General features: G+C 45.6%; 1 long non-coding RNA gene across 1 annotated transcript; it reads right to left on the reverse strand.

The window, feature by feature from the left end:
* Positions 1–5,892: 5,892 nt before the first annotated feature.
* LOC148124479 (uncharacterized) lies at positions 5,893–20,344 on the reverse strand. Its single transcript, XR_015739868.1, has 5 exons — positions 19,833–20,344; positions 19,423–19,578; positions 9,540–9,698; positions 7,966–8,033; positions 5,893–6,360 (listed from the first exon to the last, which is right to left on the reverse strand). It is a non-coding gene; the product is annotated as an uncharacterized LOC148124479 (long non-coding RNA).
* Positions 20,345–27,161: the final 6,817 nt, after the last annotated feature.

The following is a 27,161-nucleotide window of genomic DNA, read 5'->3' on the forward strand; positions in this document are numbered from 1 at the left end:
ATAATTATGTATGTATGTATGGTATTCAGCTTTGTTCGGGTATTTTCCCACGTCATTATAGTTGTGCTTTTAAAGTCGTAGCAACGTTTCGGCAGAATCTCATCTGCCATCATCAGGCTTCTGTATTGTGTTCGTCTGTGAGTCAGACTTTCACAGCCGTTTCAGTTTTCAATTTGGGGCAGCCTACATATATATATATGTATCAGAAGGCAAATCCTGATTAACTTGTCTTTCCTTTTCATTGGTTGCTTGGATTTGGGAAACAACGCTTTTGCGTGTCTTCCACTTGGGCTCACAGTGGCCGTGAGCAGCAAGGACCGTGCCGGGAACATCTGAAGCATCAGTGCTTGCTTCCAGTCGCGGGACATGAAAAACGAGCTGGCTTTGATCGCACTGTCAGATACCTCCTGCTCCAATTTTAAGTTTCCATCTTTCCAACCCCGAGTGGCTTTTATCTGTTTCTGCAGAGCACATACACACACCCCTCTCAAACAACCCAGCTCTGATTTTCTGCATCCTGAAGAGGGCAGCATTTTGCCACTCGTGCTAATAAGGACGGCAAACACAGGTTGAATATAAAATATTCAAAATTTTATAGATGATCACCTACGCCCTGAGGCCGCACGGAGCAGCATCTCCAAGTAGGGTAAAAAAAAAAAAAAACGAGACCAAATAGTAGCCGTTTACTAGACCACAGTCTTTCCTTCGAATGAAGCATCTTTTCATGTCTCTGGATGTCCCAGAGGTGCTTTTTTTTTTTTCTTCCAAGAGGCAGCTGGACTTTCTGGTTTTCTTTTGAAGACGTTCCACTTCTCACCCAAGAAGCTTCTTCAGCTCTGACTTGGATGGTGGGGAATTAAAGGATTTACATTCCTTGCAGGCAGCTGGTCATTTGCATCCTTTTAGAGGGTCGTCGAGGCCACTTGGAGGTTTATCTATGTCCTCAAGGTCACCTCAGTAGTGCGAATGAGTGCGGAGCCTCTTTGGAACTGCTGAAAGGAGCTGTGTTATAGACTGGAGACAGATGATGCCATATCCCTCCTTCTCTGTTGTGGGAGGGCTGTTCTTTCCAAGAAGTTCCAAGAAGCCTCCACAGAGTTGGCAGAGCTACATGGCTCAGAACAGAAAGCCAGCAAATCGGAGTGGTTTTAATATCCCTGTCCGCTCTAGACGAGTTCACATCACCGGGATCTAACAGGTTACATTCCTGAGTTCTAAAGGAGCTGGCAGATGTGATCTTGGAACCATTGGACCATATCTTTCAAGATCCTGGATCAAGATCCTATCAGAGGACTGGAAAAGAGCAAATGTGGTTCCCATTTTCAAAAAAGGAGATCCAAAAATAAAAATAAAAACAGATCCAAAAAACTACAGACCCGCCAGCCCCAAGGTTCAGTTTTACGCCCGGCACTCTTTAAAATCTTTATAAAAGATCCAGATGGATATTGACAAACTTGAATACTGGGTTCTATTGAACAAAAGGAAAGTCAATGGTGAGGAAGGCAAGGAAATTCAAATGTGCAAGTACAGATTAGGCAAGAAAAACCAAATTATAGGTATGGATTAGGCAAGAAAAACCAAATTATAGGTATGGATTAGGCAAGAAAAACCAAATTACAGGTATGGATTAGGCAAGAAAAACCAAATTACAGGTATGGATTAGGCAAGAAAAACTAAATTATAGGTATGGATTAGGTAAGAAAAACCAAATTACAGGTATGGATTAGGCAAGAAAAACCAAATTATAGGTATGGATTAGGCAAGAAAAACTAAATTATAGGTATGGATTAGGTAAGAAAAACCAAATTACAGGTATGGATTAGGTAAGAAAAACCAAATTACAGGTATGGATTAGGCGAGAAAAACCAAATTATAGGTATGGATTAGGTAAGAAAAACCAAATTACAGGTATGGATTAGGCAAGAAAAACTAAATTATAGGTATGGATTAGGCGAGAAAAACTAAATTATAGGTATGGATTAGGCGAGAAAAACCAAATTACAGGTATGGATTAGGGAAGAAAAACTGAATTACAGGCACAGATTAGGCAGAAAAAACCAAATGTACAGGTACAGATTTGGTGAAACTCGGCTCAATATCAGTAACTGCCAGAGGGATCTTGAAGTTCTAGTGGATAATCACTTAAATATCAGCAATGTGCTACAGCCTCCCCAAAAGCCAAACTCCTTGGATGAGAAGTAAAACGTCTTCAAAGGCAAACCAGAAAGTCTAGCGAGCTGCCTCTTGAAAAAAGAGCTGAAGAAGCTTTTCGGATGAGAAATGAAATGTCTTCAAAGAAAAACAAAGTCCTTTTGAGAAAAGCACCTTTGGGACAGGATCTTTCCGTGCTTCATCATCATAAAAAAGGAGCTCCTTTTTGAAGCCGCCTTCTGATGCAAGAAAGCCCGCAGGCTGCCTGTCCACGCGTGTTGCGATGGCGAGCTCTGTGTGTTAATCACCCTTTACGTTATTCCAGATCTGAAAGGAGATTCAGGCAGGAGGTTCGCCATCCTTCACAATCGTTGGCCTTGTCCATTTTTCTGTCTGGGTTCTCTTCATCCAGATGAAGAGCATCCTGGATCGGTAGCAACAGCAAAAGCCCTTAGACTTATATACCGCTTCACAGTGCTTCACAGCCCCCTGTCAGCAGTTTACAGAGTCAGCCTCCTGTCCCCAGCAATCTGGGTCTTCATTTTACCCAACTTGGAAGGACGGAAAGCTGAGTCGGCCTCGAGCCGGTCAGGATCGAACTGCTGGGGGTGGGTAGAGTTTGCCTGCAATACCCCATTCTAACCACTGCACCACCACGGCTCTTACATAGCAATAACACTAGCACTTAGACTTATATATTGCTTCCCAGTGCTTTTACAGCCTTCTCTAAGCAGTTGACAGTCAGTCGTCTTGCCCCCCCAACAATCTGGGTCCTCATTTTACCCACCTTGGAAGTATGGAATGTCAGAGTGTTTGCAGCGTGACTACTATTGTGAGACAACCCAGGAGCAAAATACAGCACACAGAGGCTTTATCATTTAACAGTGGATTATATACAAGACAGCTATATACATACGTATACCTGATAGGCAAATACCTGGCAAGCAATCAATCTTCTTTACTCTGCGTGGAGAACCACAATGAAGACAGAACACAAGTAGAGAGAGATACGCCCTCTCATGGTCTCATTTATATATACAGCTTCTTAAAATGGTAAAACCCTGTGGACCCATCCTTAGTCTTAAAGCGGCAATAACCACGATTCATCCTCATTGCATCAGCCTTACAGCAGCTGGACCAGCTATTAAATCTCAATACCTTGACATGGAAGGTTGAGTCAACCTTAGTAGCCACTAACCTTTGTTGGCTAGGGGGAAGGAGGGGTAGCTTCTATTTTGCAAAGCAGGGTTTTGTTTTCAGGCTTGGGTTCAAATTCCTGATCTCTGGCTAGCTTTAACCAATTATACACACACACACACACACACACACACACACACACACGCACATATTTTCTTGGGGCTCAGCAAGACGATTGTTAACTGAGTTTTGCCCCGTTTCCCAGCCTTCCTTGCCGCAGTTGTTAAGCGAATCCCCACAGTCGTTTTAAGTTAGGAAACCCGTCTGTTAAGTGAATCAGGCTTTTCTCTGACTTGGCTTGTCAGAAGGCGACACCAGACAATGACCTGACTCCGGAGTGGAACGACCGTCTCAAATTATAAGCCAGTTGCCAAGCGGTTAGATTCTGATCACATGAAGATGCGGCAACGGCCGTAAGTGTGAAAAACAGTCATAATTCATTTTTTTTCCACTGCCGAACGGTCTTTAAATGAACTGTCTTAAGTCGAGGACTAGCTGTAAAAGATTCGGTCACTAAATGAACTGTTGTAAGTCGAGGACTAGCTGCAAAAGATTCCTAAATCTCCGGGGGAACCCCAGTTAAGAATGTCGAGGTGCTAAGAGAAAGAGTAATAACATCAGGCCATTCACTTACACACACACACACACACACACACACAGACACAGACTCACAAAAACAGCCCGGAGCCAGAATAGTCTAAACTAATTTAAAGCGCTGCAATTAATAAAATCCAATGAAACCCAAAGGTCCTTAAAGGCAATTTGAAAACTCCAGTAATAATTAGGATGCCCTGTGTCATTTCGGGAAGAAGAGGGGAAGTTGGAGTGTTGCGTTCAGAGTTAATTCCAGGAAGACCCGATTTGGCTCGAAGCCCAGTTCTCGCTCGTCTCCGAGCTCTTCATTTCAGTTTTAGTTTCATTTCGTTCTCTTTTATCTTCCCCTCGTTAAAATGCCAATTGGGCGGGCTCCGGAAATGGGAAGCGGCGGTGTCTGTCCGTTGTGCTTGGCAGAACTCATCCGCCCGGCCATCGGGCCATGGGAAAACCTCTTGAGGGCATGGGAGGCAGCTCCGGAAGGTAACCAGGCCGGTTATGGAGTTATCTTCATCGCCGCAACGCCCCTGTTGGATGATGGTGATGCTGTGAGCAAAAAGGCCTCGGCCACACCTTGGCCGCTCACCTGTGCGAGGTGATGGGGAGAGGAACATCCAGAGATGAAAATGTCCATCCTTTGGGGACTTCTGCAGGAGGAGGAGGAGGAAGAGAAGGAGGAACAGGAGGAAGAGGAAGAGGAGGAGGAGGAAAAGGAAGAGAAGGAGGAAGAGGTGGAGGAAGCAGAGGAAGGGAAGGAAGAGGAAGAGGAGGAGAAGGAAGAGGAGGAAGGGGAGGAAGAAGAGGAAGAGAAGGAGGAGGAGGAGGAGAAGGAAGAGGAGGAAGGGAAGGAAGAAGAGGAGGAAGAAGAGGAAGAGAAGGAGGAGGTGGTGATCCTTAGTGGTCTCTTTGAATTGTCTTCCTTGGTTTTCTTCTTTCACCATCCCTGGTGGGACCGGTTTCTCAGCCTTGGAGTTTTAAATCCAGGTGGCTTTATACAGAATAGTTCATTTAGTGACTGTTTGAAGTTATGATGGCACCTTAAAAAGGGACTTAGGACTGTTTTTCACATGACCATTGTGGCATTCCTTTGGCCACATGATTAAAAGGCAGATAGTTAACAACGGACTCCTCTTTATGACGATTGCAGAACAGAATCAAACAGTGCATTTGTGATCTACCGTTTTTCTCATATAATAAGGCCGGGTCTTATTTTTTGAGCCCCCCAAAAATGGCTAGGTCGTCTTTTTGGGGGTGACTTAATTCCGCCCCACCCTTGCATCTTCAGGCAGGCGGGCGGCGACAGCTTGGATGTTGACCTCGGCGTTGGTGGGGCACTTTTTTATTGGGGTCAACGCAGGCAGCACCCTATCCGGGCGTGCAACAAAAGTACTTCCTAACGGCAAGCCCCCCCCCCCACCATCCCCCCCCCATTTCACATGTTTTAATATAGGCCTTAATTTGGGGGAGGGGCTTAATTTCATTTCATGCCTATAAAACATGCTGGGACTTCCTATTGGGGGAGGCCGTATTGTTGGAGAAACAGGGTAGCCCTATGTATATAGTGGCATTTTTAACTATTTAACTTACTAAATGTTTTAGATAGGTTTTAGACTAGGTTTTGAATTATTATTATTATTATTATTTTAATTATTTTAATTTTTAAATGTTTGTATGATTGTGATGTGGTATTTGGGGCACTGTGCTGGAGTAGCTTTCAAATTTCATTGTATTTGTGGAATGCAATGTCAATAAAGGTTTATTCTATTCTATTCTATTCTATTCTATTCTATTCTATTCTATTCTATTCTATTCTATTCTATTCTATTCTATTCTATTCTATTCTATTCTATTCTATTCTATTCTATTCTATTCTATTCCATTCCATTCCATTCCATTCCATTGAATAAAATATCCACCTGTTTTTTTTTCCCACTCCCTCCCCACTTTTGAAAAATCCATAGCTCCGAGCTGCGCTAAAAAATTCACGAGGCTCCATCCAACTCTGGGTTATAATAGCAGAGAGGGAAACGGCAATCAAGTCGCCACTTGGAGTTTTAAGCCCATCTGTCACCAGTTCGAAAAGCAAGCACAAGAAAGCAAAATTAAGGGTGGCCTTTTTTTTTTTTTCCGGTTTTATTTTGGCCCAGCCAGGTTTCCATTGCTGATCCGTCTGCTGTGCCCTCACGTACCTGCCCTGTCCGTGGCCCGAGTCTCCCGGGAACCTAACCATGTCAAGCACTGGGAAATCTTGTTGGAACAAGGAAAGCATCGCGAGTAACAAGCAGGCTGCATCTGTTTCCCTGGCAACCACCGCCCGATACGGTTCTCCCTTGCAGATCCTCTCCTCCATCCCGATCGCAGAGGGATGAAATGAAACAGCTGTTGGTGTGTATCTGGGATAGAGGGAGAGGATTACATCTGTAAAAAATAAAATAAAAAATAAGGCTACTTTCCCCATTTTTTTTCTTTTATTTTTGGTTACAGTGCTTTGCTAGGGACGTGTTTGAAGCATCTTCTGTTCTGAATTTGTGTTCTTTTTAGCAGCAATCTGCGCTGCGTTTAGGTTACCGGTTGACTCCAGCTGTTGCAGAGTTTCTGGCTGTAGTTTTCCCACCAATCGATCGTTTCAAATCCTGCCTGCCTGTTGGTGAATCGTGGGACGGATGCCCTTCTCTTAAAATATGCGTGTGTACGTGTAACGGCTGGAGGGATTGGGGGTGTCGCACGGCACAATATCCCCAAAGCTTGCTTGCTTGTAGCTTAGCTGTGCTGTATCAGCCCAGCCAATATTTAAGGACCACAATGGAGCCCCAAATTCCTGCGGTTAAGTGAGACATTTTGCGAAGTAGAGTTTCACCCCACTTTACGATCTTTCCTTGCCACCGTTGTTAAGCGGATCCCTGTCGTTCTTTTTTTTTTATTAAAAAAATTGAGTTTACACAAGACAAAAATGGTAAAATAGAACACCTTTTTTTTTGTTTTAGTGAACAGCATGGCTCCAGGTTTTCACTTCTCCATACAGATATAATCTCAATTACATATCCACCTTTCATATTCAGTTTCATAGTTTATCGCTACTTTATATATTCTCCGTTTGTTTGTTTTTTCTCAAATACCTCCCTGCAGTTCTTATGTTAGTAAGCCTGGTTTGTTAAGTGAATCTGGCTTCTCGCATTGAGTTCGCTTGTCAGAAGGTTGCAAAGCGTGACCTTGGGACACAGCAACCGTCATAAATACGAGTCCATTGCCAAGCATCTGAATTCTGATCATGCGACTGTGGGAGAATGCTGCAACGGTCGTAAGTGTGAAAAGGGATCATGTCAACACTTCAGTGCCGTTGTAACTTTGAACGGTCACTAAATATAGTGGTGTAAGTCCAAAACTGTCTGCAATTAGAAAAAGAGAATCAGAGAGTGGGAAGGGATCCCAGAGCTTATCTAGTCCAGCCAGGTTCCCCTAGAGCAGGGGTTCCCAACCGGGAGTGCTCGCAAGACGATATTCTGGAGGGTGCAAAAACTTGGATTTAGAAGTTTCAAAATTGTAGTGTATAATTGCATGTATTTATTTGTGTTTTTTTGCGAGAATATATGAGAAGCTTTCTAGGGGGTGCGGGGTGTAGAAAAAGTTGAGAACTCCTGCCTTCTAGAGCATCTCTCGACAGCCTGCCTTCGAAAAGAAAAAGGGGCAGAATTCATAACTTAGTTTTTTTAAGTTAAGCCCTTCATCATCAGGCTCGGCCTAACGTTGGAACGTGATCAATACTGTCATTTATTCCATTAAAAAAAAAAAAGCAATAACACAGGGGGAAAAAAGCAATTGCTTTATATATATTTTTGTCCAGGGAGCAAAATAACCCAACGTTGTCGATGAACCCAGGGCTGGGGTGAGCCTTTAGCTGCTTCAGAACAAAAGGCAACCTGTCCGTTGGAATTTTCGCTGTATCAGTGGCCTGATCCATTGATGAAAAGCCAGGCAATTTATCAAAAAAACGTAGCCTTTTCAGGCAGAAGCGGGTTTCCGTACCTTTCCGCTCTGGCCCGGAGTTTATTTTCTCCCAGTTAATCAGTTGGCTTTGTCACTATTGTGCAGCCCTGAAAGAGATGACAGGATTGGGTGAATGGGGACTGAGTTAGCACTTCTGCCCAGAAATAAGCTGGAACGCCAGCAAAAGGAAAAAAGGTGGAGGGAGGGAAGGAAACAGCAAAAATATTATTTTGACTTTTTACAGATTTTTCTTTTTTTTTCCATCCAGGGTTTCCTAACCCCTGGCTGTTTTAGACTGATCACACCTGTCAGAAAATCCAAGAGTTTTCCCCATGGGTGGGGGGGGAGGAAGGGAGGAAGGAAGGAGATAGGAATGGGAAGGAAGAAAAGAAGGAAGGAAGGAAGGAAGGAAGGAAGGAAGGAAGGAAGGAAATGGAAATAGGAAGGAAGGGATGGAAGAGATGGGAATGAGAAGGAAGGAAGGAGATAGAAATGAGCAGGAAGGAAGGAAGAAGGGATGTAGGAAGGAAGGAAGGAAGGAAGGAAGAAGGAAGGTAGGAAGGAGATGGAAGTAGAAGGGAGGGAGGGAAGGAAGGAGGGATGGAAGAATTGGGAATGAGAAGGAAAGAGATAGAAATGAGCAGGAAGGGAGGAAGGAAGAAGGGAGGTAGGGAGGAGATGGAAATAGGAAGGAGCGGAAGGAAGGAGGGAGGGAAGAGATGGGAATGAGAAGGAAGGAATGGGATAGGAATGAGAAGGAAGGAAGGAAGAAGGGATGTAGGAAGGAAGGAAGAAGGGATGTAGGAAGGATATGGAAATAGGAAGGAAGGAGGGAGGGAGGAGATGGAAGAGATGGGAATGAGAAGGAAGGAAGGAGATAAAAATAGGAAGGAAGGAAAGGAAGGAAGGAAGGAAGTTGACAAGAACCAGTGAAGTTTTCTGGGGCATCCTGGACCCGCCATTCACCCGCCTGTTTCCTGCAGACTTCTGAAGCTGCCCAGTCGCTTTGATTCCTGGAGAGGTAATCACGGATCTCCAACATCTGGCTGGAGGCAGGAAGCGGGGAAAGAGCAATAAATCGTCCTGCCAATTTCTTATTAAGTAAAAGGAGCCGGGCATCTGCTTGGAACAAGTTTGTAATTGGTGTAATGAGGATGGAGCCGGTTACCACATGGCCTATTTAAATATATGCAGATGAGCGGGGGCGGGGGAAGTGGCGCAAATGGGTGCGGAGCCTCCTTGGAACGGCTGAAAGGAGCTGTGTTGTAGAGTGGAGATAGATGATGCCGTATCCCTCCTTCTCTGTTGACGGAGGGCTGTTCGATTTGGACAGAGATGCTCTCTCTGAGGCCTCTCTTTCCAAGAAGAAACTTCCACACCCATTTGCACTACTCCCGTGACCCGGAAGACACAGATAAACACAAATAAACCTCCAAGTGGCCTCAACGACCCTCTTAAAAAGGATGCAAATGACCAGCTATCTGCAACGAATATAAATCCTTCCCTTCCCCAACGTCTAGTCGGAGCTGAAGAAGCTTCTTGGATGAGAAGCAAAAGATCCTCAAAGAAAATCCAGGTGACCTGGAGAACTGAGAATCTCCATCCACGTTTACCGTAGTGCACAGGTGCCCAGCGCCACGGACCTAGCTACCGTGTTGGCCCGAGTGCCGCGGTTTTGTTTCGGGACACCCGAAGCCTGCCTTCTCGTGTCAGAAATCACATCCCCGAGCTGTGCCGAATCCAGACTTCGTTTAATGCACATCAACTGGCACCTGAAAGTGGATCAGGGGGAATCAGACAACGTGTGTGAGTAAGCCCTCGGATGATTGATAATGAGCAGGAGCCGAGAAATCAATGGTGTTAATTCCTAGCCTGTCAGAGGGAGAGGAAATTAATGAGAAAATCTGTCTCACTTAATGGTATTTGCACATTTTTCCGAGGGTGATAAAATTGTTTCCAGGTGCCGCGTAGGGCCGCTGTTGTGTACTTGGCTTAGTTTGAAGGGTGCAAAAAAGTGAAAATGGGGAGGGGGAAGTAGCCTGGGGAAGTGAGGGGGGTGTTGGCAGGCAGACTAACTTCACCTCGTTCGTGGGGACAAAGGCCCCCTCCTGTATCATTTAATAGAAATAAGTCATGGCTGCATAGCTTTGTAGTTAGAGTAAATCAGTAAATCAGTGTCGTTCCCCAGCCACAAAATTTGCTAGAGGATCTTGTCGGCTTGTCATCCTGGCCTACTTCACAGGGGTGTTGTGAGTATAATGTAGGAAGAGTAAAGGGAAAGGAATCCTTGTAGATTGTTACTCCGCTAATCGTTGCTCATCTCCGTTTCAAAGCCATTGAGCCAGCACTATCCGAAGACATTTCTGCAGTCACATGGCCAGCATGATGTCACGGAGCACTGTTTACCTTCCCATGGAAGCGGTGCCTATTTATCTACTTGCAAATTCATGCTTTCAAATGGCTGGGTTGGCAGGAGCTGAGGCGAGGCAGGACGTGAGCTCTCCTAGAACTCAGCTTTGCTGGCTGAGGAATTCTGGGAATTGAAGTCCACAAGTCTTAAAGTTGCCGAGGTTGGAGACCCTTGGACAAGCTGACTCAGGGGGAGCGACTCAGAAGGATGGGATGGGATGGGGTGGAATGGAGTAGAGTAGAGTAGAGTAGAGTAGAATAGAATAGAATAGAATAGAATAGAATAGAATAGAATAGAATAGAATAGAATCCTTTATTGGCCAAGTGTGATTGGACACACAAGGAATTTGTCTTTGGTGCAAATGCTCTCAGTGTACATAAAAGAAAAGATACATTCGTCAAGAATCAAGAATCATCAGGTACAACCCTTAATGATAGTCAAAAGGTACAATAAGCAATCAAATCATACTAGGAAACAGTCAATATAAATCACAAGGATAAAGTTACAGTCATACAGTCACAAGTGGGAGGGAATGGGTGATAAGGAGTGATGAGAAGATGAATAGCAGACTTAGTAGATAGTTGGACAGATAGTTGAGGGAATTATTTGTTTAGCAGAGTGATGGCTTTCTTGTGTCTACTTGTTCTGGTGTGCAGGGCTCTATAGCATCGTTTTGAGGGTAGGAGTTGAAACAGTTTATATCTGGGATGTGAGGGGTCTGTAGATATTTTCACAGCCCTCTTTTTAAATCGTGCAGTGTACAGGTCCTCCATGGAAGGCTGGTTGGTAGCAATTGTTTTTTTCTTCAGTCCTAATTATCCTCTGAAGTCTGTGTCCGTCTTGTTGGGTTGCAGAACCAAACCAGACAGTTATAGAGGTGCAGATGACAGATTCAATCATCCATCCCTTTGTAGAACTGGATCAGCAGCTCCTTGGGCAGTTTGAGCTTTCTGAAATTGCTTAACATCAAAATCTGGGGGGGTGAAGACAAGGGATGAGGGGGCTTATTATTTTTCTGTACGATGTCCTGGTTGCCCTGGGCCACAGAGAGCAGGGATTAGCTTTTCATTCCTGCCCAACAATCAGAAAATCCTGACCCTTCCAAGGTAATTATTAAGAGCTGTCACCCAGGGCTTCTTCAATATTGTCAGCTTTCCGAGTTTCACTCCTTGAGAGCCAGAGCAACTTCTTTGCCTTTTATCCCATCATCTCTTCTTCTTCTTCAAAAAAAAAATGAAATAATAATAATGGCCACTTTACTTCTCCCTTTCAAGGGCTTGGAAAGAATGTTGTTTCTCTTTTTAGCCAAAGCGGAGATTTTCTTTTCTTTTCTGTAAGATTATCTCCTAGAGCTCAGTGGGGCCGTGATAAGACTTAGAGAGAGAGGGAGGATGGGTGTGGGTGAATGATGTGGCTCTAAGACCCTTAAAGAATAAAAAGGATTAAAATCTAAAAGGCTCAGGCCTCTGGCTTTCCAGAGCTGGCAAAGTCCAGATCCTGGTGGAATGGATCTTTATTAGCATCGAGGAGAGGCCGTGTCTCTATTAGCAAGCTGGAGGCTCACTGTCTAGCCATGCAAGTTATTTCTTGGAACTTGTATTTCACGCACCGTCTCCTGTGGCTCCTTCCTTCCTTCCTTCCTTCCTTCTTTCCTTCCTTCCTTCCCTCTTTCCTTCCTTCCTTCCTTCCTTCCTTCCTTCCCTCCCTCCCTCCCTCCCTCCTTCCTTCCTTCCTTCCTTCCTTCCTTCCTTCCTTCCTTCCTTCCTTCCTTCCCTCTTTCCTTCCTTCCTTCCTTCCTTCCTTCCTTCCTTCCCTCCCTCCCTCCCTCCCTCCCTCCCTTCTTCCTTCCTTCCTTCCCTCCTTCTGCCTTGTCTTTATAGCCACTTCTCCCCCACCCCGCTCCTCCTCTCTCGGGTATTTATTACACCTGTCACCATGACAGTCGACAGTGATGGATTGTCAGGTAGACACGAGTTCCTCTAGTAATTGTTTTCACTGCTTTCCTGGCAACTGGGAGAGCGGCTCAGTTTTTCTGACCTGGGCTGGAGAGATACAGCACAGAGCTAACCTCTCGAACCCAAACGGCCTCTCACCGCCTGGGTGCAGGAGGAGATGGACTCCGGGGCCGCCAGAAATGTGGAGTACATAATCCACCTTGATTAAAATTGTTCGGTAGCTTTGTCTGGGATACGAACCCAGCCAAATCTATTCTAGATTACCCTGTAATCACTTAAGAGTACCAACTCTTAAGTGGGTACCAACTCTCGTCCTCTGCCACCATCCATCTCCAGTCTACAACAGAGTCCTTTCAGCCATTTGCACCACTCAGGTGACCCTGAAGACACAAACAAACCTCCCAAGTGGCCTCAAGGACCTGCTAAAAGGATGCAAATGAGCAGCTGTCTGCAAAGAGTATCAATCCTTCCATTCCCCACCGCCCAGTCAGAGCTGAGGAAGCTTCTTGGATGAGAAGCAAAACGCCTTCAAAGATAAGCCAGAAAGTCGCCTCGGAAAAGAAAGCACCTTTGGGACGCAGTAAGTCTTATTTTTCTGTGCCTCCCTGGTCTTTTGCTCCATGGGAGGAAGGCTAGCTAATGGAGTCCATTCCTTGCCTTGATGGCCTCCTGACAAGGAATCAAGTTGTCCTGTCTCCAATAGCATATTGGAGGCTTCGCAGGCCGCGCGATTCCTTACATTTTGTTTTTTGTTTTTTTTTTCAATTGGCTGTTCTTCTGCTTGGGGGACACACTGCATTACCGATTAGGATGACGAATGAGTTTAATTTACTTGGGAACAAGAACGCGGCAAGGATCCGGGGCCGAGAAGCCCATCAGAAGTGTCGTGTTAGGTCCAAAGGAAATCTGTCACCCAGAGGTTTTGACTTCCTAAGCTGGAAGATGGCTTTCCTTCTCGGCAACCCATTAGCGGGATCAGACCCACTCCTGAACGACAAGTCCTAATGCCTCCTTTGCACACCGGGACTCATTTCTGGCCCCGAACGGGATCCTAGCCTGGTGCCAAAGCCAATGAAGGCTACCAGACACAAGGAACGGCATTTTTAGTTTCTTTCATTGGGGCGCTCCAGGAAAGAACCTCTGAACGGTGATGGGTAAACAAGCAGAGAAGGGAACCCCAAAGTTGGTTCTCCAGGGTCATCTAGCTATGTATGATCAGCAGCAAGAATTTGGCATCAGTGGAAAAGGAAGCGGTGGTTGGGCTTGAAGGCAGCTGAGATTTTGTAATGGGTGAGGATGTCCTCTTAAATGAGACTCCCGCAGTTGAAAACAGTTGGTACTAGCTTTAAAAGCCTGCAAAGGCTTCAGAATAACAGAGTTGGAAGGGACCTTTGGAGGTCATCTAGTCCAACTCCCTGCACAAGCAGGAGACTGCAGCTCCGGTGGCCTACAAGTGGAGCTCTCGCCCTCACAATCAGGAAGCTGTGAGTTCGGTTCTAGGTAGAGGCTAATATTTGTAATCGACTCTCCTGACCGAGCAGGGGGTTGGACTGGATGACCTCCAAAGGTCCCTTCCAACTCTGTTTTTCTATGATCTAAGATTTACATCATTTCTGACAGAGGGCAGTCCAGTCTCTTCTTGAAAGCTTCCAGGGATGAAGCTTCCACAACTTCCAAGGCAACTTCCGTTGCACCGATTAATAGTTCTCCCTGTCAGAAAATTCTTCCTTATTTCCAGGTTGAATCTCTCCTTGATCAGTTTCCGTCCATTTTCCCTTGTCTGGCTTTCAGGTAAAATAGATTGACCCTCTTTTCTCTCTGACAGCCCCTCAAATATTGGAAGACTGCTATCATGCCTCCCCTGGTCCTTCTCTTCCGTAAGACTAGCCGTTCTTCATATCTTTTAGCCTCCAGCCCGGTCCCCTAACCATCCTGCTTGCTCTTCTCTGCCCTCTTTCTAGAGTCTCAACCTCTTTTTTATAGTGTGGTGACCAAAACTGGATGCAGTACTCTAGGTGTGGCCTTACTAAGGCTTTAAAGAGTGGTATTAGTATCTCCTATGATCTTGATTGCATCCCTCTGTTAATGCAGCTTAGAATTGCATTGGCTTTTTTGGCTGCCACTGTTGGCTCATATTTAATTGATCGTCCACTAAGACTCGGAGTTACTGCTCTCACAGTTACTGCTATTAAGCCTGGTTTCTCCCAATCTATAGGTGTTCTGTTTGGTTTTTCTTGCCTAAGAGTGAGACTTTACTCTTCTCGACATTGAATTTTATTTTGTTAGATGGGGCCCAGGGTTCAAGTCTGTCAAAATCCATCTGGAACTTGAGCCTATCTTCTAGGGCGTTGGCTGTTCCTACCAGCTTAGTATCACCTGCAAATTTGATGAATTCCTTTTCTATTCCTCCATCTAAGTCATTTATGATAGATATTGAAGAGTGCTGGGCCTAAAATGGAACCTTGCTTACTTGCCTCCATGTAGACATAGTTAAGGGCTACTCGTTGAGTATACTTGGTCATCCAGTTGCAAATCTTCAGAAGCCACACTTAAAAGTTGGCCTTGGTCAGCTCCATCCAGATTTTTGGGTTTAACTTCTTTGAAATGCTCCTGGTTTTAAATCTTGCACGGTCATGGTGACAGGTGGCTTTATTGTTCTTTTTGGTGGCGTCCCTTGGAAGAAATCATGGCGTAGAATTGGGAGAATAACAACAGCACCAGAAATTATAGTCCAGGCAAAGGCCAAATAACCAAAGGCTCTTTGGCAATTTGGCAAAAGGGGGACCCATGTCGCTTGGTCGCTCCGCTGAATTCACATCCCAGGGATGACCACAGTTGCCCGCTGCCTGTGCGTGTTTCGGAGTAGCTGCTTGGCATTCTGTGTGGTCCTCAGATGCTTAATAACGAGAACAGCCACAAAAGATAAACAAAAAGATAATATTAAGCCTCCTCTTATTAATTTCCTCCCCCCACCCACCTCCCCAGAGAGTTGGGTTCGAAGAATAATCAGAGCATCATCAGAATTACCATCGAAAATGTTCCCCTTTGGAAAAAATGGTTTTTTAAGTCTCGAGAGCGTTCAGCAGGGAAAGATTGTATTAAGATAAAGTCGATTATAACACCAGCAGACATTAAAGCTTATCATGGTATGATAAATCACCCTGGGAACTCCCAAAGTACCTTTTTAAGCCCAGCCAGGATGGGCAGAATTAGCGATTGCCGGCTTCAGGCCTGCTCCAGAGAGATGAGATTGGAAGGCCAAACCAGGACGGTCTTTTCCATAATTTAGGAAAAGCCATGGGATTAGCTGGACAAAATAATTAAAATAAAACAGCGGGCAGCAGGGTTTTAGTGCCCCCCTCCCAGTGGGTCTAAAGCAACCCCAGAGAGCCACTGATAATCCCAGTGGGAGAAGGCCAATTTTAAAAAGCAAGAGGCCAAACTGGGTTGTGCAACATGGGTAGGAAATTCAGGGAGAGGAAGGACAGATTTCTTTTCAAGCCCTCACGGGATGCCTGACTTGAAATGGTTAAAATCAGGCAGCCAAAAGGGAGAATTTTCAGCAGGGTTTGTTTCTCCTTTTTCATAATTGAAGCTCTAAAATTAAGACTTTTGGTTTATAAACAAAAGGGATTCCCAGATCCAAAAGCTAATTTCGGACATAGTTACTCCACTGGTGTAACTGCCGAGTGACCTTTGGAGAATGAAAATCTTCTTCTTCTCCTTCTCCTTCTTCTTCTTCTCTTCATTGTTCTCCTCCTCCTCCTCCTCCTCCTCCTCCTCCTCCTCCTCCTCCTCCTCCTCCTCCTCCTCCTCCTCCTCTTCTTCTTCTTCTTCTTCTTCTTCTTCTTCTTCTTCTTCTTCTTCTTCTTCTTCTTCTTCTTCTTCTTCTTCTTCTTCTTCTTCTTCTTCTTCTTCTTCCTCTCCTCCTCCTCCTCCTTCCCCTCCTCCTCTTGGTTGTTATCTTCCTTCTCCTCTTCTTCCTCCTCCTCCTTCTCTCCCTTCTCCTTCCTCCTCCTCCTCCTCCTCTTCTTCTCTATCATCATCATCATTTCCACCAAGTGCTGGAAAAGGTTTCCCACTTCTTTTGTGAAGTGTGAAAGCAAATTGGTCGCTCTGGGTTTTTCCCTTTTCCTTCTACGCTGCCTGCAACCACCCCTTCCATCTTCCAGATTTTATGATTCCTTCCGGCAAGCAACGCTGCCGCTGCTGCGCTCCCATCGAACGTGCTTCTGCCAAGATTCATAGTGGTGTGTGCGTTAGGGAAGGTGGGCCCAGCTGTTGGGCTGCCTGTTCGGGGCACCTCTGGCAAGCGATGTGCCAGAGACGGGAGAACAACGTGCAAATCTCAAAGGGCCGTAGGGGAGAAATACGGTGGGGGTAGCATCTGCGGGCTGTAAGAATCCTGATATTTTACACCGCAGACGGTGGGTCTGGCAAGGAGGAATTGCGTGGCCGCTTGCCAGCCCTAGGGCAGTTTGACAAGTTCTGGGAACTCGTAAAAGCTGGGAGGTAGGGAAGAACATCTGAACGGTGTAATAAAAAGGGGACATAACCAACCATAACTCTGGTTGCATGCAAAATCCAGCAGCGAGATTTGCAATCGGACCCGTGCTATAGCTGCACAAGCTGAGCTGGATGCTATTATTATTATTATTGTTATTGTTATTGTTGTTGTTGTTGTTGTTGTGTTGTATTGTATTTCATTTCATTTCATTTCATTTCATTTCATTTCATTTTATTTTATTTCATTTCATTTCATTTCATTTCATTTCATTTTATTTTATTTTCGGCACGTCAATCGCTGTGCCATTCTCAGTGGCAGGGAAATAAGAGGTTGACAAGGATATCAGTCTTGTGAAATTCTTGATGGCTTCTGGGGAAAGTTCTCAGTCTGCACAGATGGACTGGCCCTCAGCTGAGTAGGCTTTCCAGCTGTCACTATGGTTCCCTTTCTTTGGGGTTGCCAAGAGCATCCATCCATCATTCGGGGAAAGCTTGCCTTAAAATGCGCTGCCTTCCATGGGTGAGGGGTCGGTCAGAATAGAGCTGGAAGGGACCTTGAAGGTCTTCTAGACCAACCCCCTGCTCAAGCAGGAAACCCCATACCATTTCAGACAGCTTGTTATCTCTTTCTGAAAGCCTCCAGGGATGAAGCTCCCACAACTTCCGAGGGCAACTTCTGTTCCATGGGTTGATTGTTCTCACTGTCAGAAAATGTCTCCTTATTTCCAGGTTGAATCTCTCCCAGATCAGTTTCCATCCATTGTTTGTCTTGCCTTCAGGTGCTTTGGAGAATAGATTGACCCCCTCTTCTTTGGGGCAGCCCCTCAAATACTGGAAGGCTGCTACCATGTCACCCCTAGTCCTTCTTTTCTCTGGATCAGCCGTACCCAATTCCTGCAACCGTTTCTTCATACGTTTTAGCCTCCCGACCTGTTAATCATCCTAGTTGCTCTTCTCCCACTCTTGTTGGGTGGTGTTGCATGGGTGCCTCTCTCAGGCAGGTTTAGGAGACTGGGGCCAGTAACCACCCAAAGGGAGGGTTTTAGGATGTTGGCGGGGTGGTTTTCCCTCCAGCCCTTTAATGGAAGAGAGAAGAGGGAGAGAAGGAAGAGAGAGGAGAAAGAGAGAAGGGAGAAGGAAGAGAGAAGAGGGGAGAGAGAGAAGAAAAAGGAAGAGAGAGAAGAGAGAGAGAAGGAAGAGAGAACCTTTAATGGGCTGGAGGCAAGAGGAGCTGCAGAGATTTAAAAAGGTTGATTTGGACAACCGTGGAAGAAGGAGGAGGCCTGTGAAGAGTCTGCCACTGCGTTATGCCACTGATCTTCTTACCCAAGGATTACTTCCTCTGGCTGGCAGCTACTCCAAAGTTTCCAACTGTTTGCAGCAGACCCCAATGAGCTTAATTTGAAACTGGCCCCCTGCAGGAATTTAAGGGCCATCCGGTCCATAATCTTTTCTTTGGATTATCCCAGGCTTTAAATTCCCAATGGTTTAGCCGTTGGTGTCATTCAAAAAACTCTCCCCTTTTCTCTCCCCGTTCTCTTTCCTGAATTAAGACCTCTGAAATGTAGAGAGCCCAAAGAGCACATTTTCTTCTTCTCTGTACTTTGGAGATCGGAAAGAGAGGAAAAAAGTGGCGCCCAGCAGAAAAGGGAGGAAGCTATACAATTCCAGAATAATCCCCGCGATTCAAGACCGGGCTCTCGCTTTTCTCCCAGGGATAAAAGTTTCGTTCTTGGCGATGGCGTTATTTTACCGCCTGGAATTTTCTAGGTTCCCGGGGAACGAACGAGCTCTATATGCAAAGAACGTCCATGAATATTCAATGCACAAACCCCACTTTGCAGTCATGGATTATTTATATACAGAGGAAGCAAAGTGTCATAAATAATAGAGCAGGAGTGATCACAGCGGAGGTGGGGGGGGGGTTGCGTTTTTTTTTTAACGCTTCCTTTTCTTAGGGAGATGCGTCAATGTGAAGTCTGCAAAAGAGATAAGTCTGTCCCAGCCTTGTAAATTCAGAGGGTGGGTGGGATGAAGGCCATCCCGATTAGATGGGCTAACTGAGTGTTACCTTTTGGCAAAAGGGACCAACCTTAATTTTTGGCAGGTCTGACTGGGGCCGGTAATTTTAGGGTGTTGGCGGGGTGGTTTTCCCTCCGCTAGCTGTCAACATTTCCACGCACCCAAAGGCAGTCAGAGATATTATTTTATTAATGAGGGAGAAAGGGTGAATGAAAAAAAAAACAAACCTCTCTGCTGTCTTTGGAAAACATTCCAATATAAACGAGGATGAAAAGAATGCAGGTTTATTAAGTTTCCTCCCCCACTTTCTCCCTCTTGTTTTAATCTATCAGCTGGAAGAAAGCAGAAAGAAACAGCCTATCCTGGAAGCCCAGTTTTTTTTTAAAAAAAAAAATCTGGGAAAATAGGATGGCAACTCTTTTTACCCTTAATAATGACGCTGCTTCGGGAACCAGGATGCAGAGCCTGCTGGCAAGCTCTTTGCAACTTGTCTCAACTCCCTTGCCTGCTTCTAGGCAGATCTAAAGCCAGGGAGGGGAGCGTTATGTTGTTGTGTGTGTGTGTGTGTTTTTAAGCACCCTAATCCTTCCCTTTCGTTCTTACCCTTGCTGAACACGCGCAGCCAGCTGTGAGCGCGAAGGCAAAGCTCTCCGATCACCCAGAGTCGGAAAGGAGGGTAGTTCTTCAGGTGTAGTTCTCTCAGCTTTCTTTTATCCAGAGCTTTCTCTTTGCAAGATTTCAGAAGCCAAGATGGAGTTCCTTCCAGAGAAAGAAAGAAAGAGAGAGAGAGAGAGAGAGAGAGGGAGAGAGAGAGAGAGAGAGACGGACAAGTGGAAAGATTTGCCTTCGCATCAACAGATGAGGGTAGAATAGCACGTTAAGCCCCTGTGTCTGCCGCGACTTCTCGGTATAAATGGAACGTAGTCATAGGTGGGCCCATTTCTGGTCTTCCAAACTTGCAGGAGGCCCGTTTTTCCACCCTCCCTGAGACTCCGTACACGCCCTGCACTTACCTGTATTTGAAACGGGCCATGTGGGGGGACTCCTGGGAGGTGTGAGGCGGAGCCAGCCAGGTGTGGTATTTGGGGGCTCTCCAAAACTGCACAGAATCTGAGCTAGGGGCTCTCCCGAGAATGACCAAATAACAGAATAACCGGGAGGGGACCGTGGAGGTCTTCTAGTCCAACCCCTTTCTCTAACAGGAGTCCCTATACCATTCCAGACAAATAGCTGTCTTCTTAACAGCCTCCGGTAATGGAGCGCCCACCACTTCTGAAGTCAAGGTTAACTGTTCTCACTGTTAGGGAATTTCTCCTTAGGGCCCAGGTTGCTTCTCCAGAGAAGTGAACAAAAGCCGCATAACTCGTCCTCCCCCTGGGCCAAACCGAGCCTGGCTGCCTGATCGTTTCCTCTGGGATTGTGGTTTGACGCTGTCCCCTCCACAACCACGTAGGGCTCAGCCCAGTGTTGGGATCCAACCGGTGTAATAACCGGTTTGGTGAGCGGCGTCTGAAAATCGCCCCTTTTCAGCTCTCAAACTTACTTTCTGCGGCAGCCCCGGTGAGTAAAACAGCTGAGGCGTGCCCATCCGCGAATCAGCTGGTCTGAAAAACACGGAAATATAGGACAGGCTAAGGCAGGGCAAATCGATCGCTAAGGGTTTGCCCAAACCGGTCCGAACCAGAGTAGCCCACCCCGGCTCAGCTCCCTCACCTGGTTGGATCATGATGCCTGGATCCTTTCAGCAACCCCCCCAGCAAGTCCGTTGGTGGCGATTCCCCCCCCCTCTCCACACGGCATTGGTTTTCTTCCCGCGCAAGCCACAAAGATGCTGGGGAAAGGGAGCTTGGGTCTCCATAGCAACGGGACACGTTCTGCTGACTTTGGCTTCCTGTCCCTCTCTCCCAAGTATCTGCCACCCATCGAGAGTTTGGGTTTCGGGGCCAAGAGATTGCAAAGCCCATGCACGCCCCCCAAAAAGAGGGGTGGCTCAGCTGTGAGACCCTTTGGCAGCAAAACACGGGCTGGCCAAGGCTGAAACCTCAGAAATTCTAATAGTTGTTTTTTAATTCTTTTTCTTTCGGGATGATGATGGTATAAGAAAGTATGAAATTGTAAACAGGACAGATAAAAGTACGACTATAACGACTAGAAAGATCTAGAAATCTTGAAAAAGATATGTCATTGAATTAGAAAGGAATGAGATAATTAGAATTAAGATTGAGGGAAGTAAGGGAAGGGGAAAATTATTGAGAAAACAGTGAAATAGTTCTAAGATATGAAATAGAATATAAAGACAAATATGTAATTGAGATTATTTCTGTATGGAGAAGTGATAACCTGGAATCATGCTGTTCTCATAAAGTTATTTTAGTTGTATTATGTTTTGTGAAAACCCAAATAAAACTTTTAGGGAACGGCTTTCTCCAATGCCAACTATCTCCTCACCTATCCTCCCTCTACATGGACTTCACTGCAGACCCCATGGCTGCACAGACTGGGCTAAGGATGGTTAATATATATATTTTTTACTTTTATTTGTGACTCAGCCTGACGGATGAAACTCAGCTCGTTTGATTAAGATTCTGAATATCAGGGCAGGCCTAGGAAAATAGGTGAAGGTGAGAACCAGGCAAACCTTATTCTGGATAGGTTAATTAAAAAACAAAACAAAAGCAAATCTCAGCTGTCACCACCTCCTCACAGAACTTTGTAATTTTCTTCAAAGCTGGGAATTAATTCCCACGTAGAGGAAGATAGTTATAAGCCTGTGTATTTAGCCATTAAGTTAGATGAATGAAATGGGATGATATTAAGATTTAATTAAAAATGTGATTTTCTTCCCTCACTCCCTCCTTCAGTGGTATGGCTGCCCAAATGTCTCTTCCTCAGCTCCATGATAGCTCTGCACCCACACGCACAACCTTTAATTTTTTGGGGAACTGACTGTGACTCAAATCTTCTCTGTGATTTTCTCAGGGCAAGGCAGCAATACGTCCTTAAGAATAATTTCCTAGTGAACGTGACCACGGGGAAGAAGTGGAGGTGTCAAACCCAGAAGAGCTGCGTCCAATGTGGAGATTCACACGCAGCCTTTCCAGGACGAGAGGCCAAAAAAGGCTATTTTTACAGGGGCGGCCTGCCTCCCCTTCTTCCCTGCCAGGTATGTAAACGGCAGCCCGAAGGAAATGTCGATTTTCTGGAAATGTCATCTCTTGTTTGCAGAGCTCTCCGAGGGTGGCCCAGAATGGCAAATGTTGAACTTGGATCGTTTCCATGTCTCGCCCCGCCCCGGGCGCTCTTCCCTTTTAACCTTTGCAAAGGTAACCTGGGAGAAGAATTCTTTCTCCCACGCCCCCGTTTGCGTTCTGCAAAATGTATAAAAAGGGGGGAAAAAAATAGCACAGGGATAATTGAGGGAGAAAGGTTAAGAAGCCTCGATTAGAAAGGGTACCAAGAGAAGAGGCGATCTGCCAGAAGGGCCAAAGAGGTGGGGATTTAACCAGGGGGTCTTTGTGGCATCTGCAGCTAGATAGTTTGGTCTCATTCGGTAGGCTCTGCGTTCCCATTAGGTAGCTTGGAAGACAGGAAGGAGAAGAAACTGGTAAAGGAAGTACAGTGAGGTCAGTGAATGGCTTGGCCTCCATCCAGATGTGGGATTCAGCCAGTTTTGACCGGTTCTGGAGAACCGAAAGCTGGAAATTTTAAGTAGTTCGGAGAACCAGCAAATCCCACCTCTGACTGGCCCCGCCCCCATCTCTTCTCATCCTCCCAAGTCTCAGCTGATTGGCTGGGTCTCCTTTGGTTGCCCTGCACAGGAGAACGGAGCTGGAAAGCAGGTTAGTGAGGTGGGGATTTTGCAGTAACCTTTCCCCAGGAGTGGGGAGGGAATGGGGTTTTTTGCAGTATCCTTCCCCTGCCCACGCCCACCAAGCCCCACCTACCAAGCCAAGCCACACCCACCAAGCCACGCCCACAGAACCGGTAGTAAAAACATTAGACTCCCACCACTGCCTCCATCATCCATCCATCCATCCATCCATCCATGCATCCATCCATGCATCCATCCATCCATCCATGCATCCATCCATCCATCCATGCATCCATGCATCCATCCATCCATCCATCCATCCATCCATCCATGCATCCATCCATCCATCCATCCATCCATGCATCCATCCATCCATGCATCCATCCATCCATCCATCCATCCATCCATCCATCCTCCTCACCTTTAGATGAGGACATAGTAGAATCACAAAGAAGCCACAAAGCCACAGAGAAGAGTGGGAGGACGCCAAAGCCCCAGAAAACAAGGCAAGAAGCAATGGGTGGAAACTAACCAAGGGGAGAAGCAACCTAGAATCAAGGAGAAACTTTCTAACAGTGAAGACAATCGACCAGTGGAACAGAAGTTGCCACCAGAAGTTGTGGATCGCTCCAACACGGGAGGTTTTTAAGAAGAGATGGGACACCCATTTGTTTGGAACGGTGTAGGGTTTCCATACCCTACAAGGCAGGTATAAGGTAGGAGCAGCAAAGGTCGGCCAGATTACTCGCAAGGAGAAATCCCCATCCTTCTTGACAAGCTGCCCTAGAAGCTGGCTATGTAGCCCATCAGAGGGTTGGAGGCCGTGGTGGGATCTTGTTCCTTTCCCAGCCGTGTGTTTTCTGGTCATCGTGATTCCCGTCTCGCTTTGGATTGACCCCGCGCCTTGACTTAGTTTGTGCCTTGTGAACTCTGGGTTTTTCTTGCCTCGTGAACCCACTTGTATTGTGAGTTTAATTTTCCCTGGGGAGCAGAATTTGGATTGGGAATCTTCCAAGTGCCCTGCGGACACATTGGCCACTGCCCTGGGGACTACAGCACGGGTCTGCTTGTGACTGGGCTTAACTGGGACAGTTTTAGGTTTTTAGCGAAGGGAGTTGCAGAGGAATGTTAATAACCCCACCAAACCACAGTTACATGAGGGTGTGTGTGAGCAGGACAGCACAGCTGTTGGACCAACCAGCAAGATACATAACTCGGAAGAGTATATTCAGTGGTAGGATTCAGCCGGTTCTCACCGGTTCACAAGAACCGGTTGTTAACTTTCTGAGCAGTTTGGTGAACTGATTGTTGGAAGAAATCATTAGGCTAGAGAACCGGTTGTTCAATTTTTGGAATCCCACCACTGAGTGTATTTATTTCTGCTTCACACATTTTGGGAAGAAAGCTGTGCCATATTTCCACCCCCAGTCCCTTCTTCGAAGTGATGAGGACAGGGTAGCCTCTTCTCTTCCAGTCAGGCTGACCTTGATTCCTTCCTTCCTTTTAAAAATTTGCACGGCCGTCTTCATTCACACAAGATTACAACAGACAATCGCCTTATTTCTCCAAGGCCTGCTGCCACCTGCACACACACACACACACACACACACACACAGAGTCTTGGCAGAGGCTCAGCCTGCACAAAGCATTTTGCTGCAGTTTGCTTAAGCCATGTTTGTAGAACAAGTCTCAGTTGGCTGGCTCAGCATTGGGCTGTATTTTCTTTTTCTTTTTTGGTCGTGGTTTAATTTCAGCCGATTGTCAGTTCTTTTCTTTTTTCTCTTTTTCTTCTCTGTTCACCTTTTTTTTTTTACACAACAGTTTTTTTTTTAATCCACACCAAGCAATTTGATTTAATAGACCAATTAAAGGCCTGGTAGAAGCAATCTGTTAAAGCTAGGATAGGTCAGTTTTTCTCCCTTCCTCTTTTGATCTGCCGTAAAATCGGTTTGCATCGTTTCGAAAACCTCTCTCGCTTTAGCTTCTCCCCGTTCTTTGGGGGGGGAGGGGTGTTCCTCCCCTTTTCTCCCCACGCAGTTGCCTCCTTAACATTCTCCCAGCCGTTCTCTCTCCCCTATTTCCAACCTGACACATGCCTTGCACAAGTTGTTCCCTGCCTTCATAAAAATGCAGCATGCAAAAAAAAAACTACATCCCAGTTTCTTTGCTAATAAAGTCCATGGAGAGATATTAGCCCAGTAGAAATCAGGCTGGGTTGAATGGTGGGGGGGCACTTGTGGGGGTGCCTATGGGGGAAAGGCTTTTCTGTTACTCATACGATGGTCGTTGTGCAGTTGGCCAGATATTTGGGCTTTGTTATTGTCGTTAGGATTTTGCAGTGAGCCAACGCGCAAAACGATATTTTGTGCTTGTTTTGTTCCTAAGTTGAAATTCACACCTGGGAATGAAAGCGTGGCTTGACTTCCTTTAATCTGCTAAAGCTTAACAGTGGTGTTTATTTATTTGTTCATTTATGCAAACATGCATGCATAGATACATGGAATCCTGATAGTGTCTTTAATCCCAGGAAGACTGGCAGACTAGCTAACTATCATGGTTAAGGTATGCAGCCAAGGTATGTCGGCAATCCTATTTGAGGCCCAAATTTTGCATTTCCTCCCATCTCTGATAAACTGAGCTACAATGCTGAGAATAAACCAGAGATCTGTGGTTACGCACCAGTTATGCACCAGTTTATCTCCAGACATTCCTGTGGCTCATTCCCAGCTGAAAGTCTTCTGAAGCCACTGCTTGTCCCCAATTGAGTTCACACACTAATGTCAGGAGAATAATTTGGAGCCAGAGTTTCACAAGAATAAATAAAATTGAGATCCAGACAGCTGTGAGGAAAGAAGAAGTGTGTCTTCCTAAAAGCAAACCAGTTTGTTTTTAGGGGCAGGCTGCAGAGAAATGGGGGTACAGTGGCAAACTTTTATAGAGGGAACCTATCTAGGTGTGGAAGTGTCTACGTGCTCAGGGGTGTTTGTGTGCTTGTGAACATATAGTTCTGCTGGGAGACTTAAATTTAATTAACTCTATTTGTGTTTGCAGACCTTTTGATATGTGGTTTATGTCTGAGTTACTTATTTTGAGGAAGTTTGATCACTGAACTCGGAGACACTGATTTTCAGACCATGGTGGATTCCATTAATACTTTAAGGGAAAACGGAAACAGTATAAAGAATAAAATATACAGTGGAGCCTTGGGTCACGGCCATAATCCATTCCACACTCTGGTCACAACCCAATTTGGTCGTGTCCAAATGGTGCCAAAGGGGAAATTGGTGCAGAAAGGGAATCTTTCCACGCCGATTTTGTTCGCCACCCAATTTTTGAATCATGACCCGATTCAAAAACCAGGTGGATTTTTTGTTCACTGCCCAATCTGGTCGCAAAGTTCGCGACCCGAGGTTCCACTGAATCTGGGTGTAAAACTTCTCACACTACGTTAAGCCATGGTTTGCTATGCCATCTGGACATGGGTCTTCTTCATCTTGCCTTTGGAGTAGATTACCGTATTTCCCATGTATAAGCCACCCTTTTTTCCAAAATTTTCAAGCCCAAAAGTAGGGGTGGCATATACAAAGCAGGTACACTTTTATACGTGAAAATGCATAAAATAATAAAGTAGGAATAAACTGGTTTTCCAGCAGTATGCTATACTTTTTGTAAAAATTGTACGTGATGATACGATTACGAGTGCGCGTGACGCGATAGAAATGCATACGCTAGGCATCGGCCTGAATGCTTCGTTCCTACTCGTTCCGATGCGTAGATTGCTAGCGTCTCCGCACCGCCGGCGTCATGACCGAAGTTGTAGATCTAGACGTCAATTTTGTTTCTTTGTAAATTTTCTTTCTTCATAACTTGTTTCTCTAATAAAATATTTTTTTCAAAACTTCACAGTCCAAAAATTGCGGGGGTGGCTTATACAAAGGGGGTGCTTATACATGGGGAAATACGGTAGTTGGACAGAATCCTTTTGAGTATTCCTAGTAGGTCTGTAGAAGACTATAGTTTTAGGATAGAAATGGAGAATTTATTTTATTTTTTTCTAATTGCTGTTTTCACGAAAGGTCGAACCATTTTTGCTTAGTAGCTCACAGGAACGAACTTGAGAATTTCTGCACGCAAAACCTGTGGTGGCTTTGCTTCCCTTCCAGACAGAAAGATTATTTTTTTTCCCAAACACAGGATGGAAGTCATGGGCTTGGCATCAAAATATCACCTACGTTGTTTTGCAGGGGTGTAATTTATCTCTTCCCGTTATGCCTTCTGCTTTAAAAAAAAACATTTTTCAACACCAACATATAGAAATGTTTAATTCGCAGTTTGCACCCTAGCCTTATCTCTCCGGTTGCCCTTTTCTTGGCAAATCTGGGCTGAAAGATCTGGTCTCGCTCCCTCCTTCCCTCCACCTCCTGAGAGAACTGCTCTGGCCAGTCGCCTTCCTTTGCTGTCTTCTGCAGAGTTTTAGGTTTATTTCATTTGCCAAAAGTGCTTTCTTATTCAGTGGGAGACAGAAAGGAAA

This window comes from Pseudonaja textilis, chromosome 18 (genome assembly GCF_049901715.1).
Source record: "Pseudonaja textilis isolate UNSWEBS1 chromosome 18, rPseTex1.2, whole genome shotgun sequence".
Taxonomy (NCBI): Eukaryota; Metazoa; Chordata; class Lepidosauria; order Squamata; family Elapidae; genus Pseudonaja; species Pseudonaja textilis.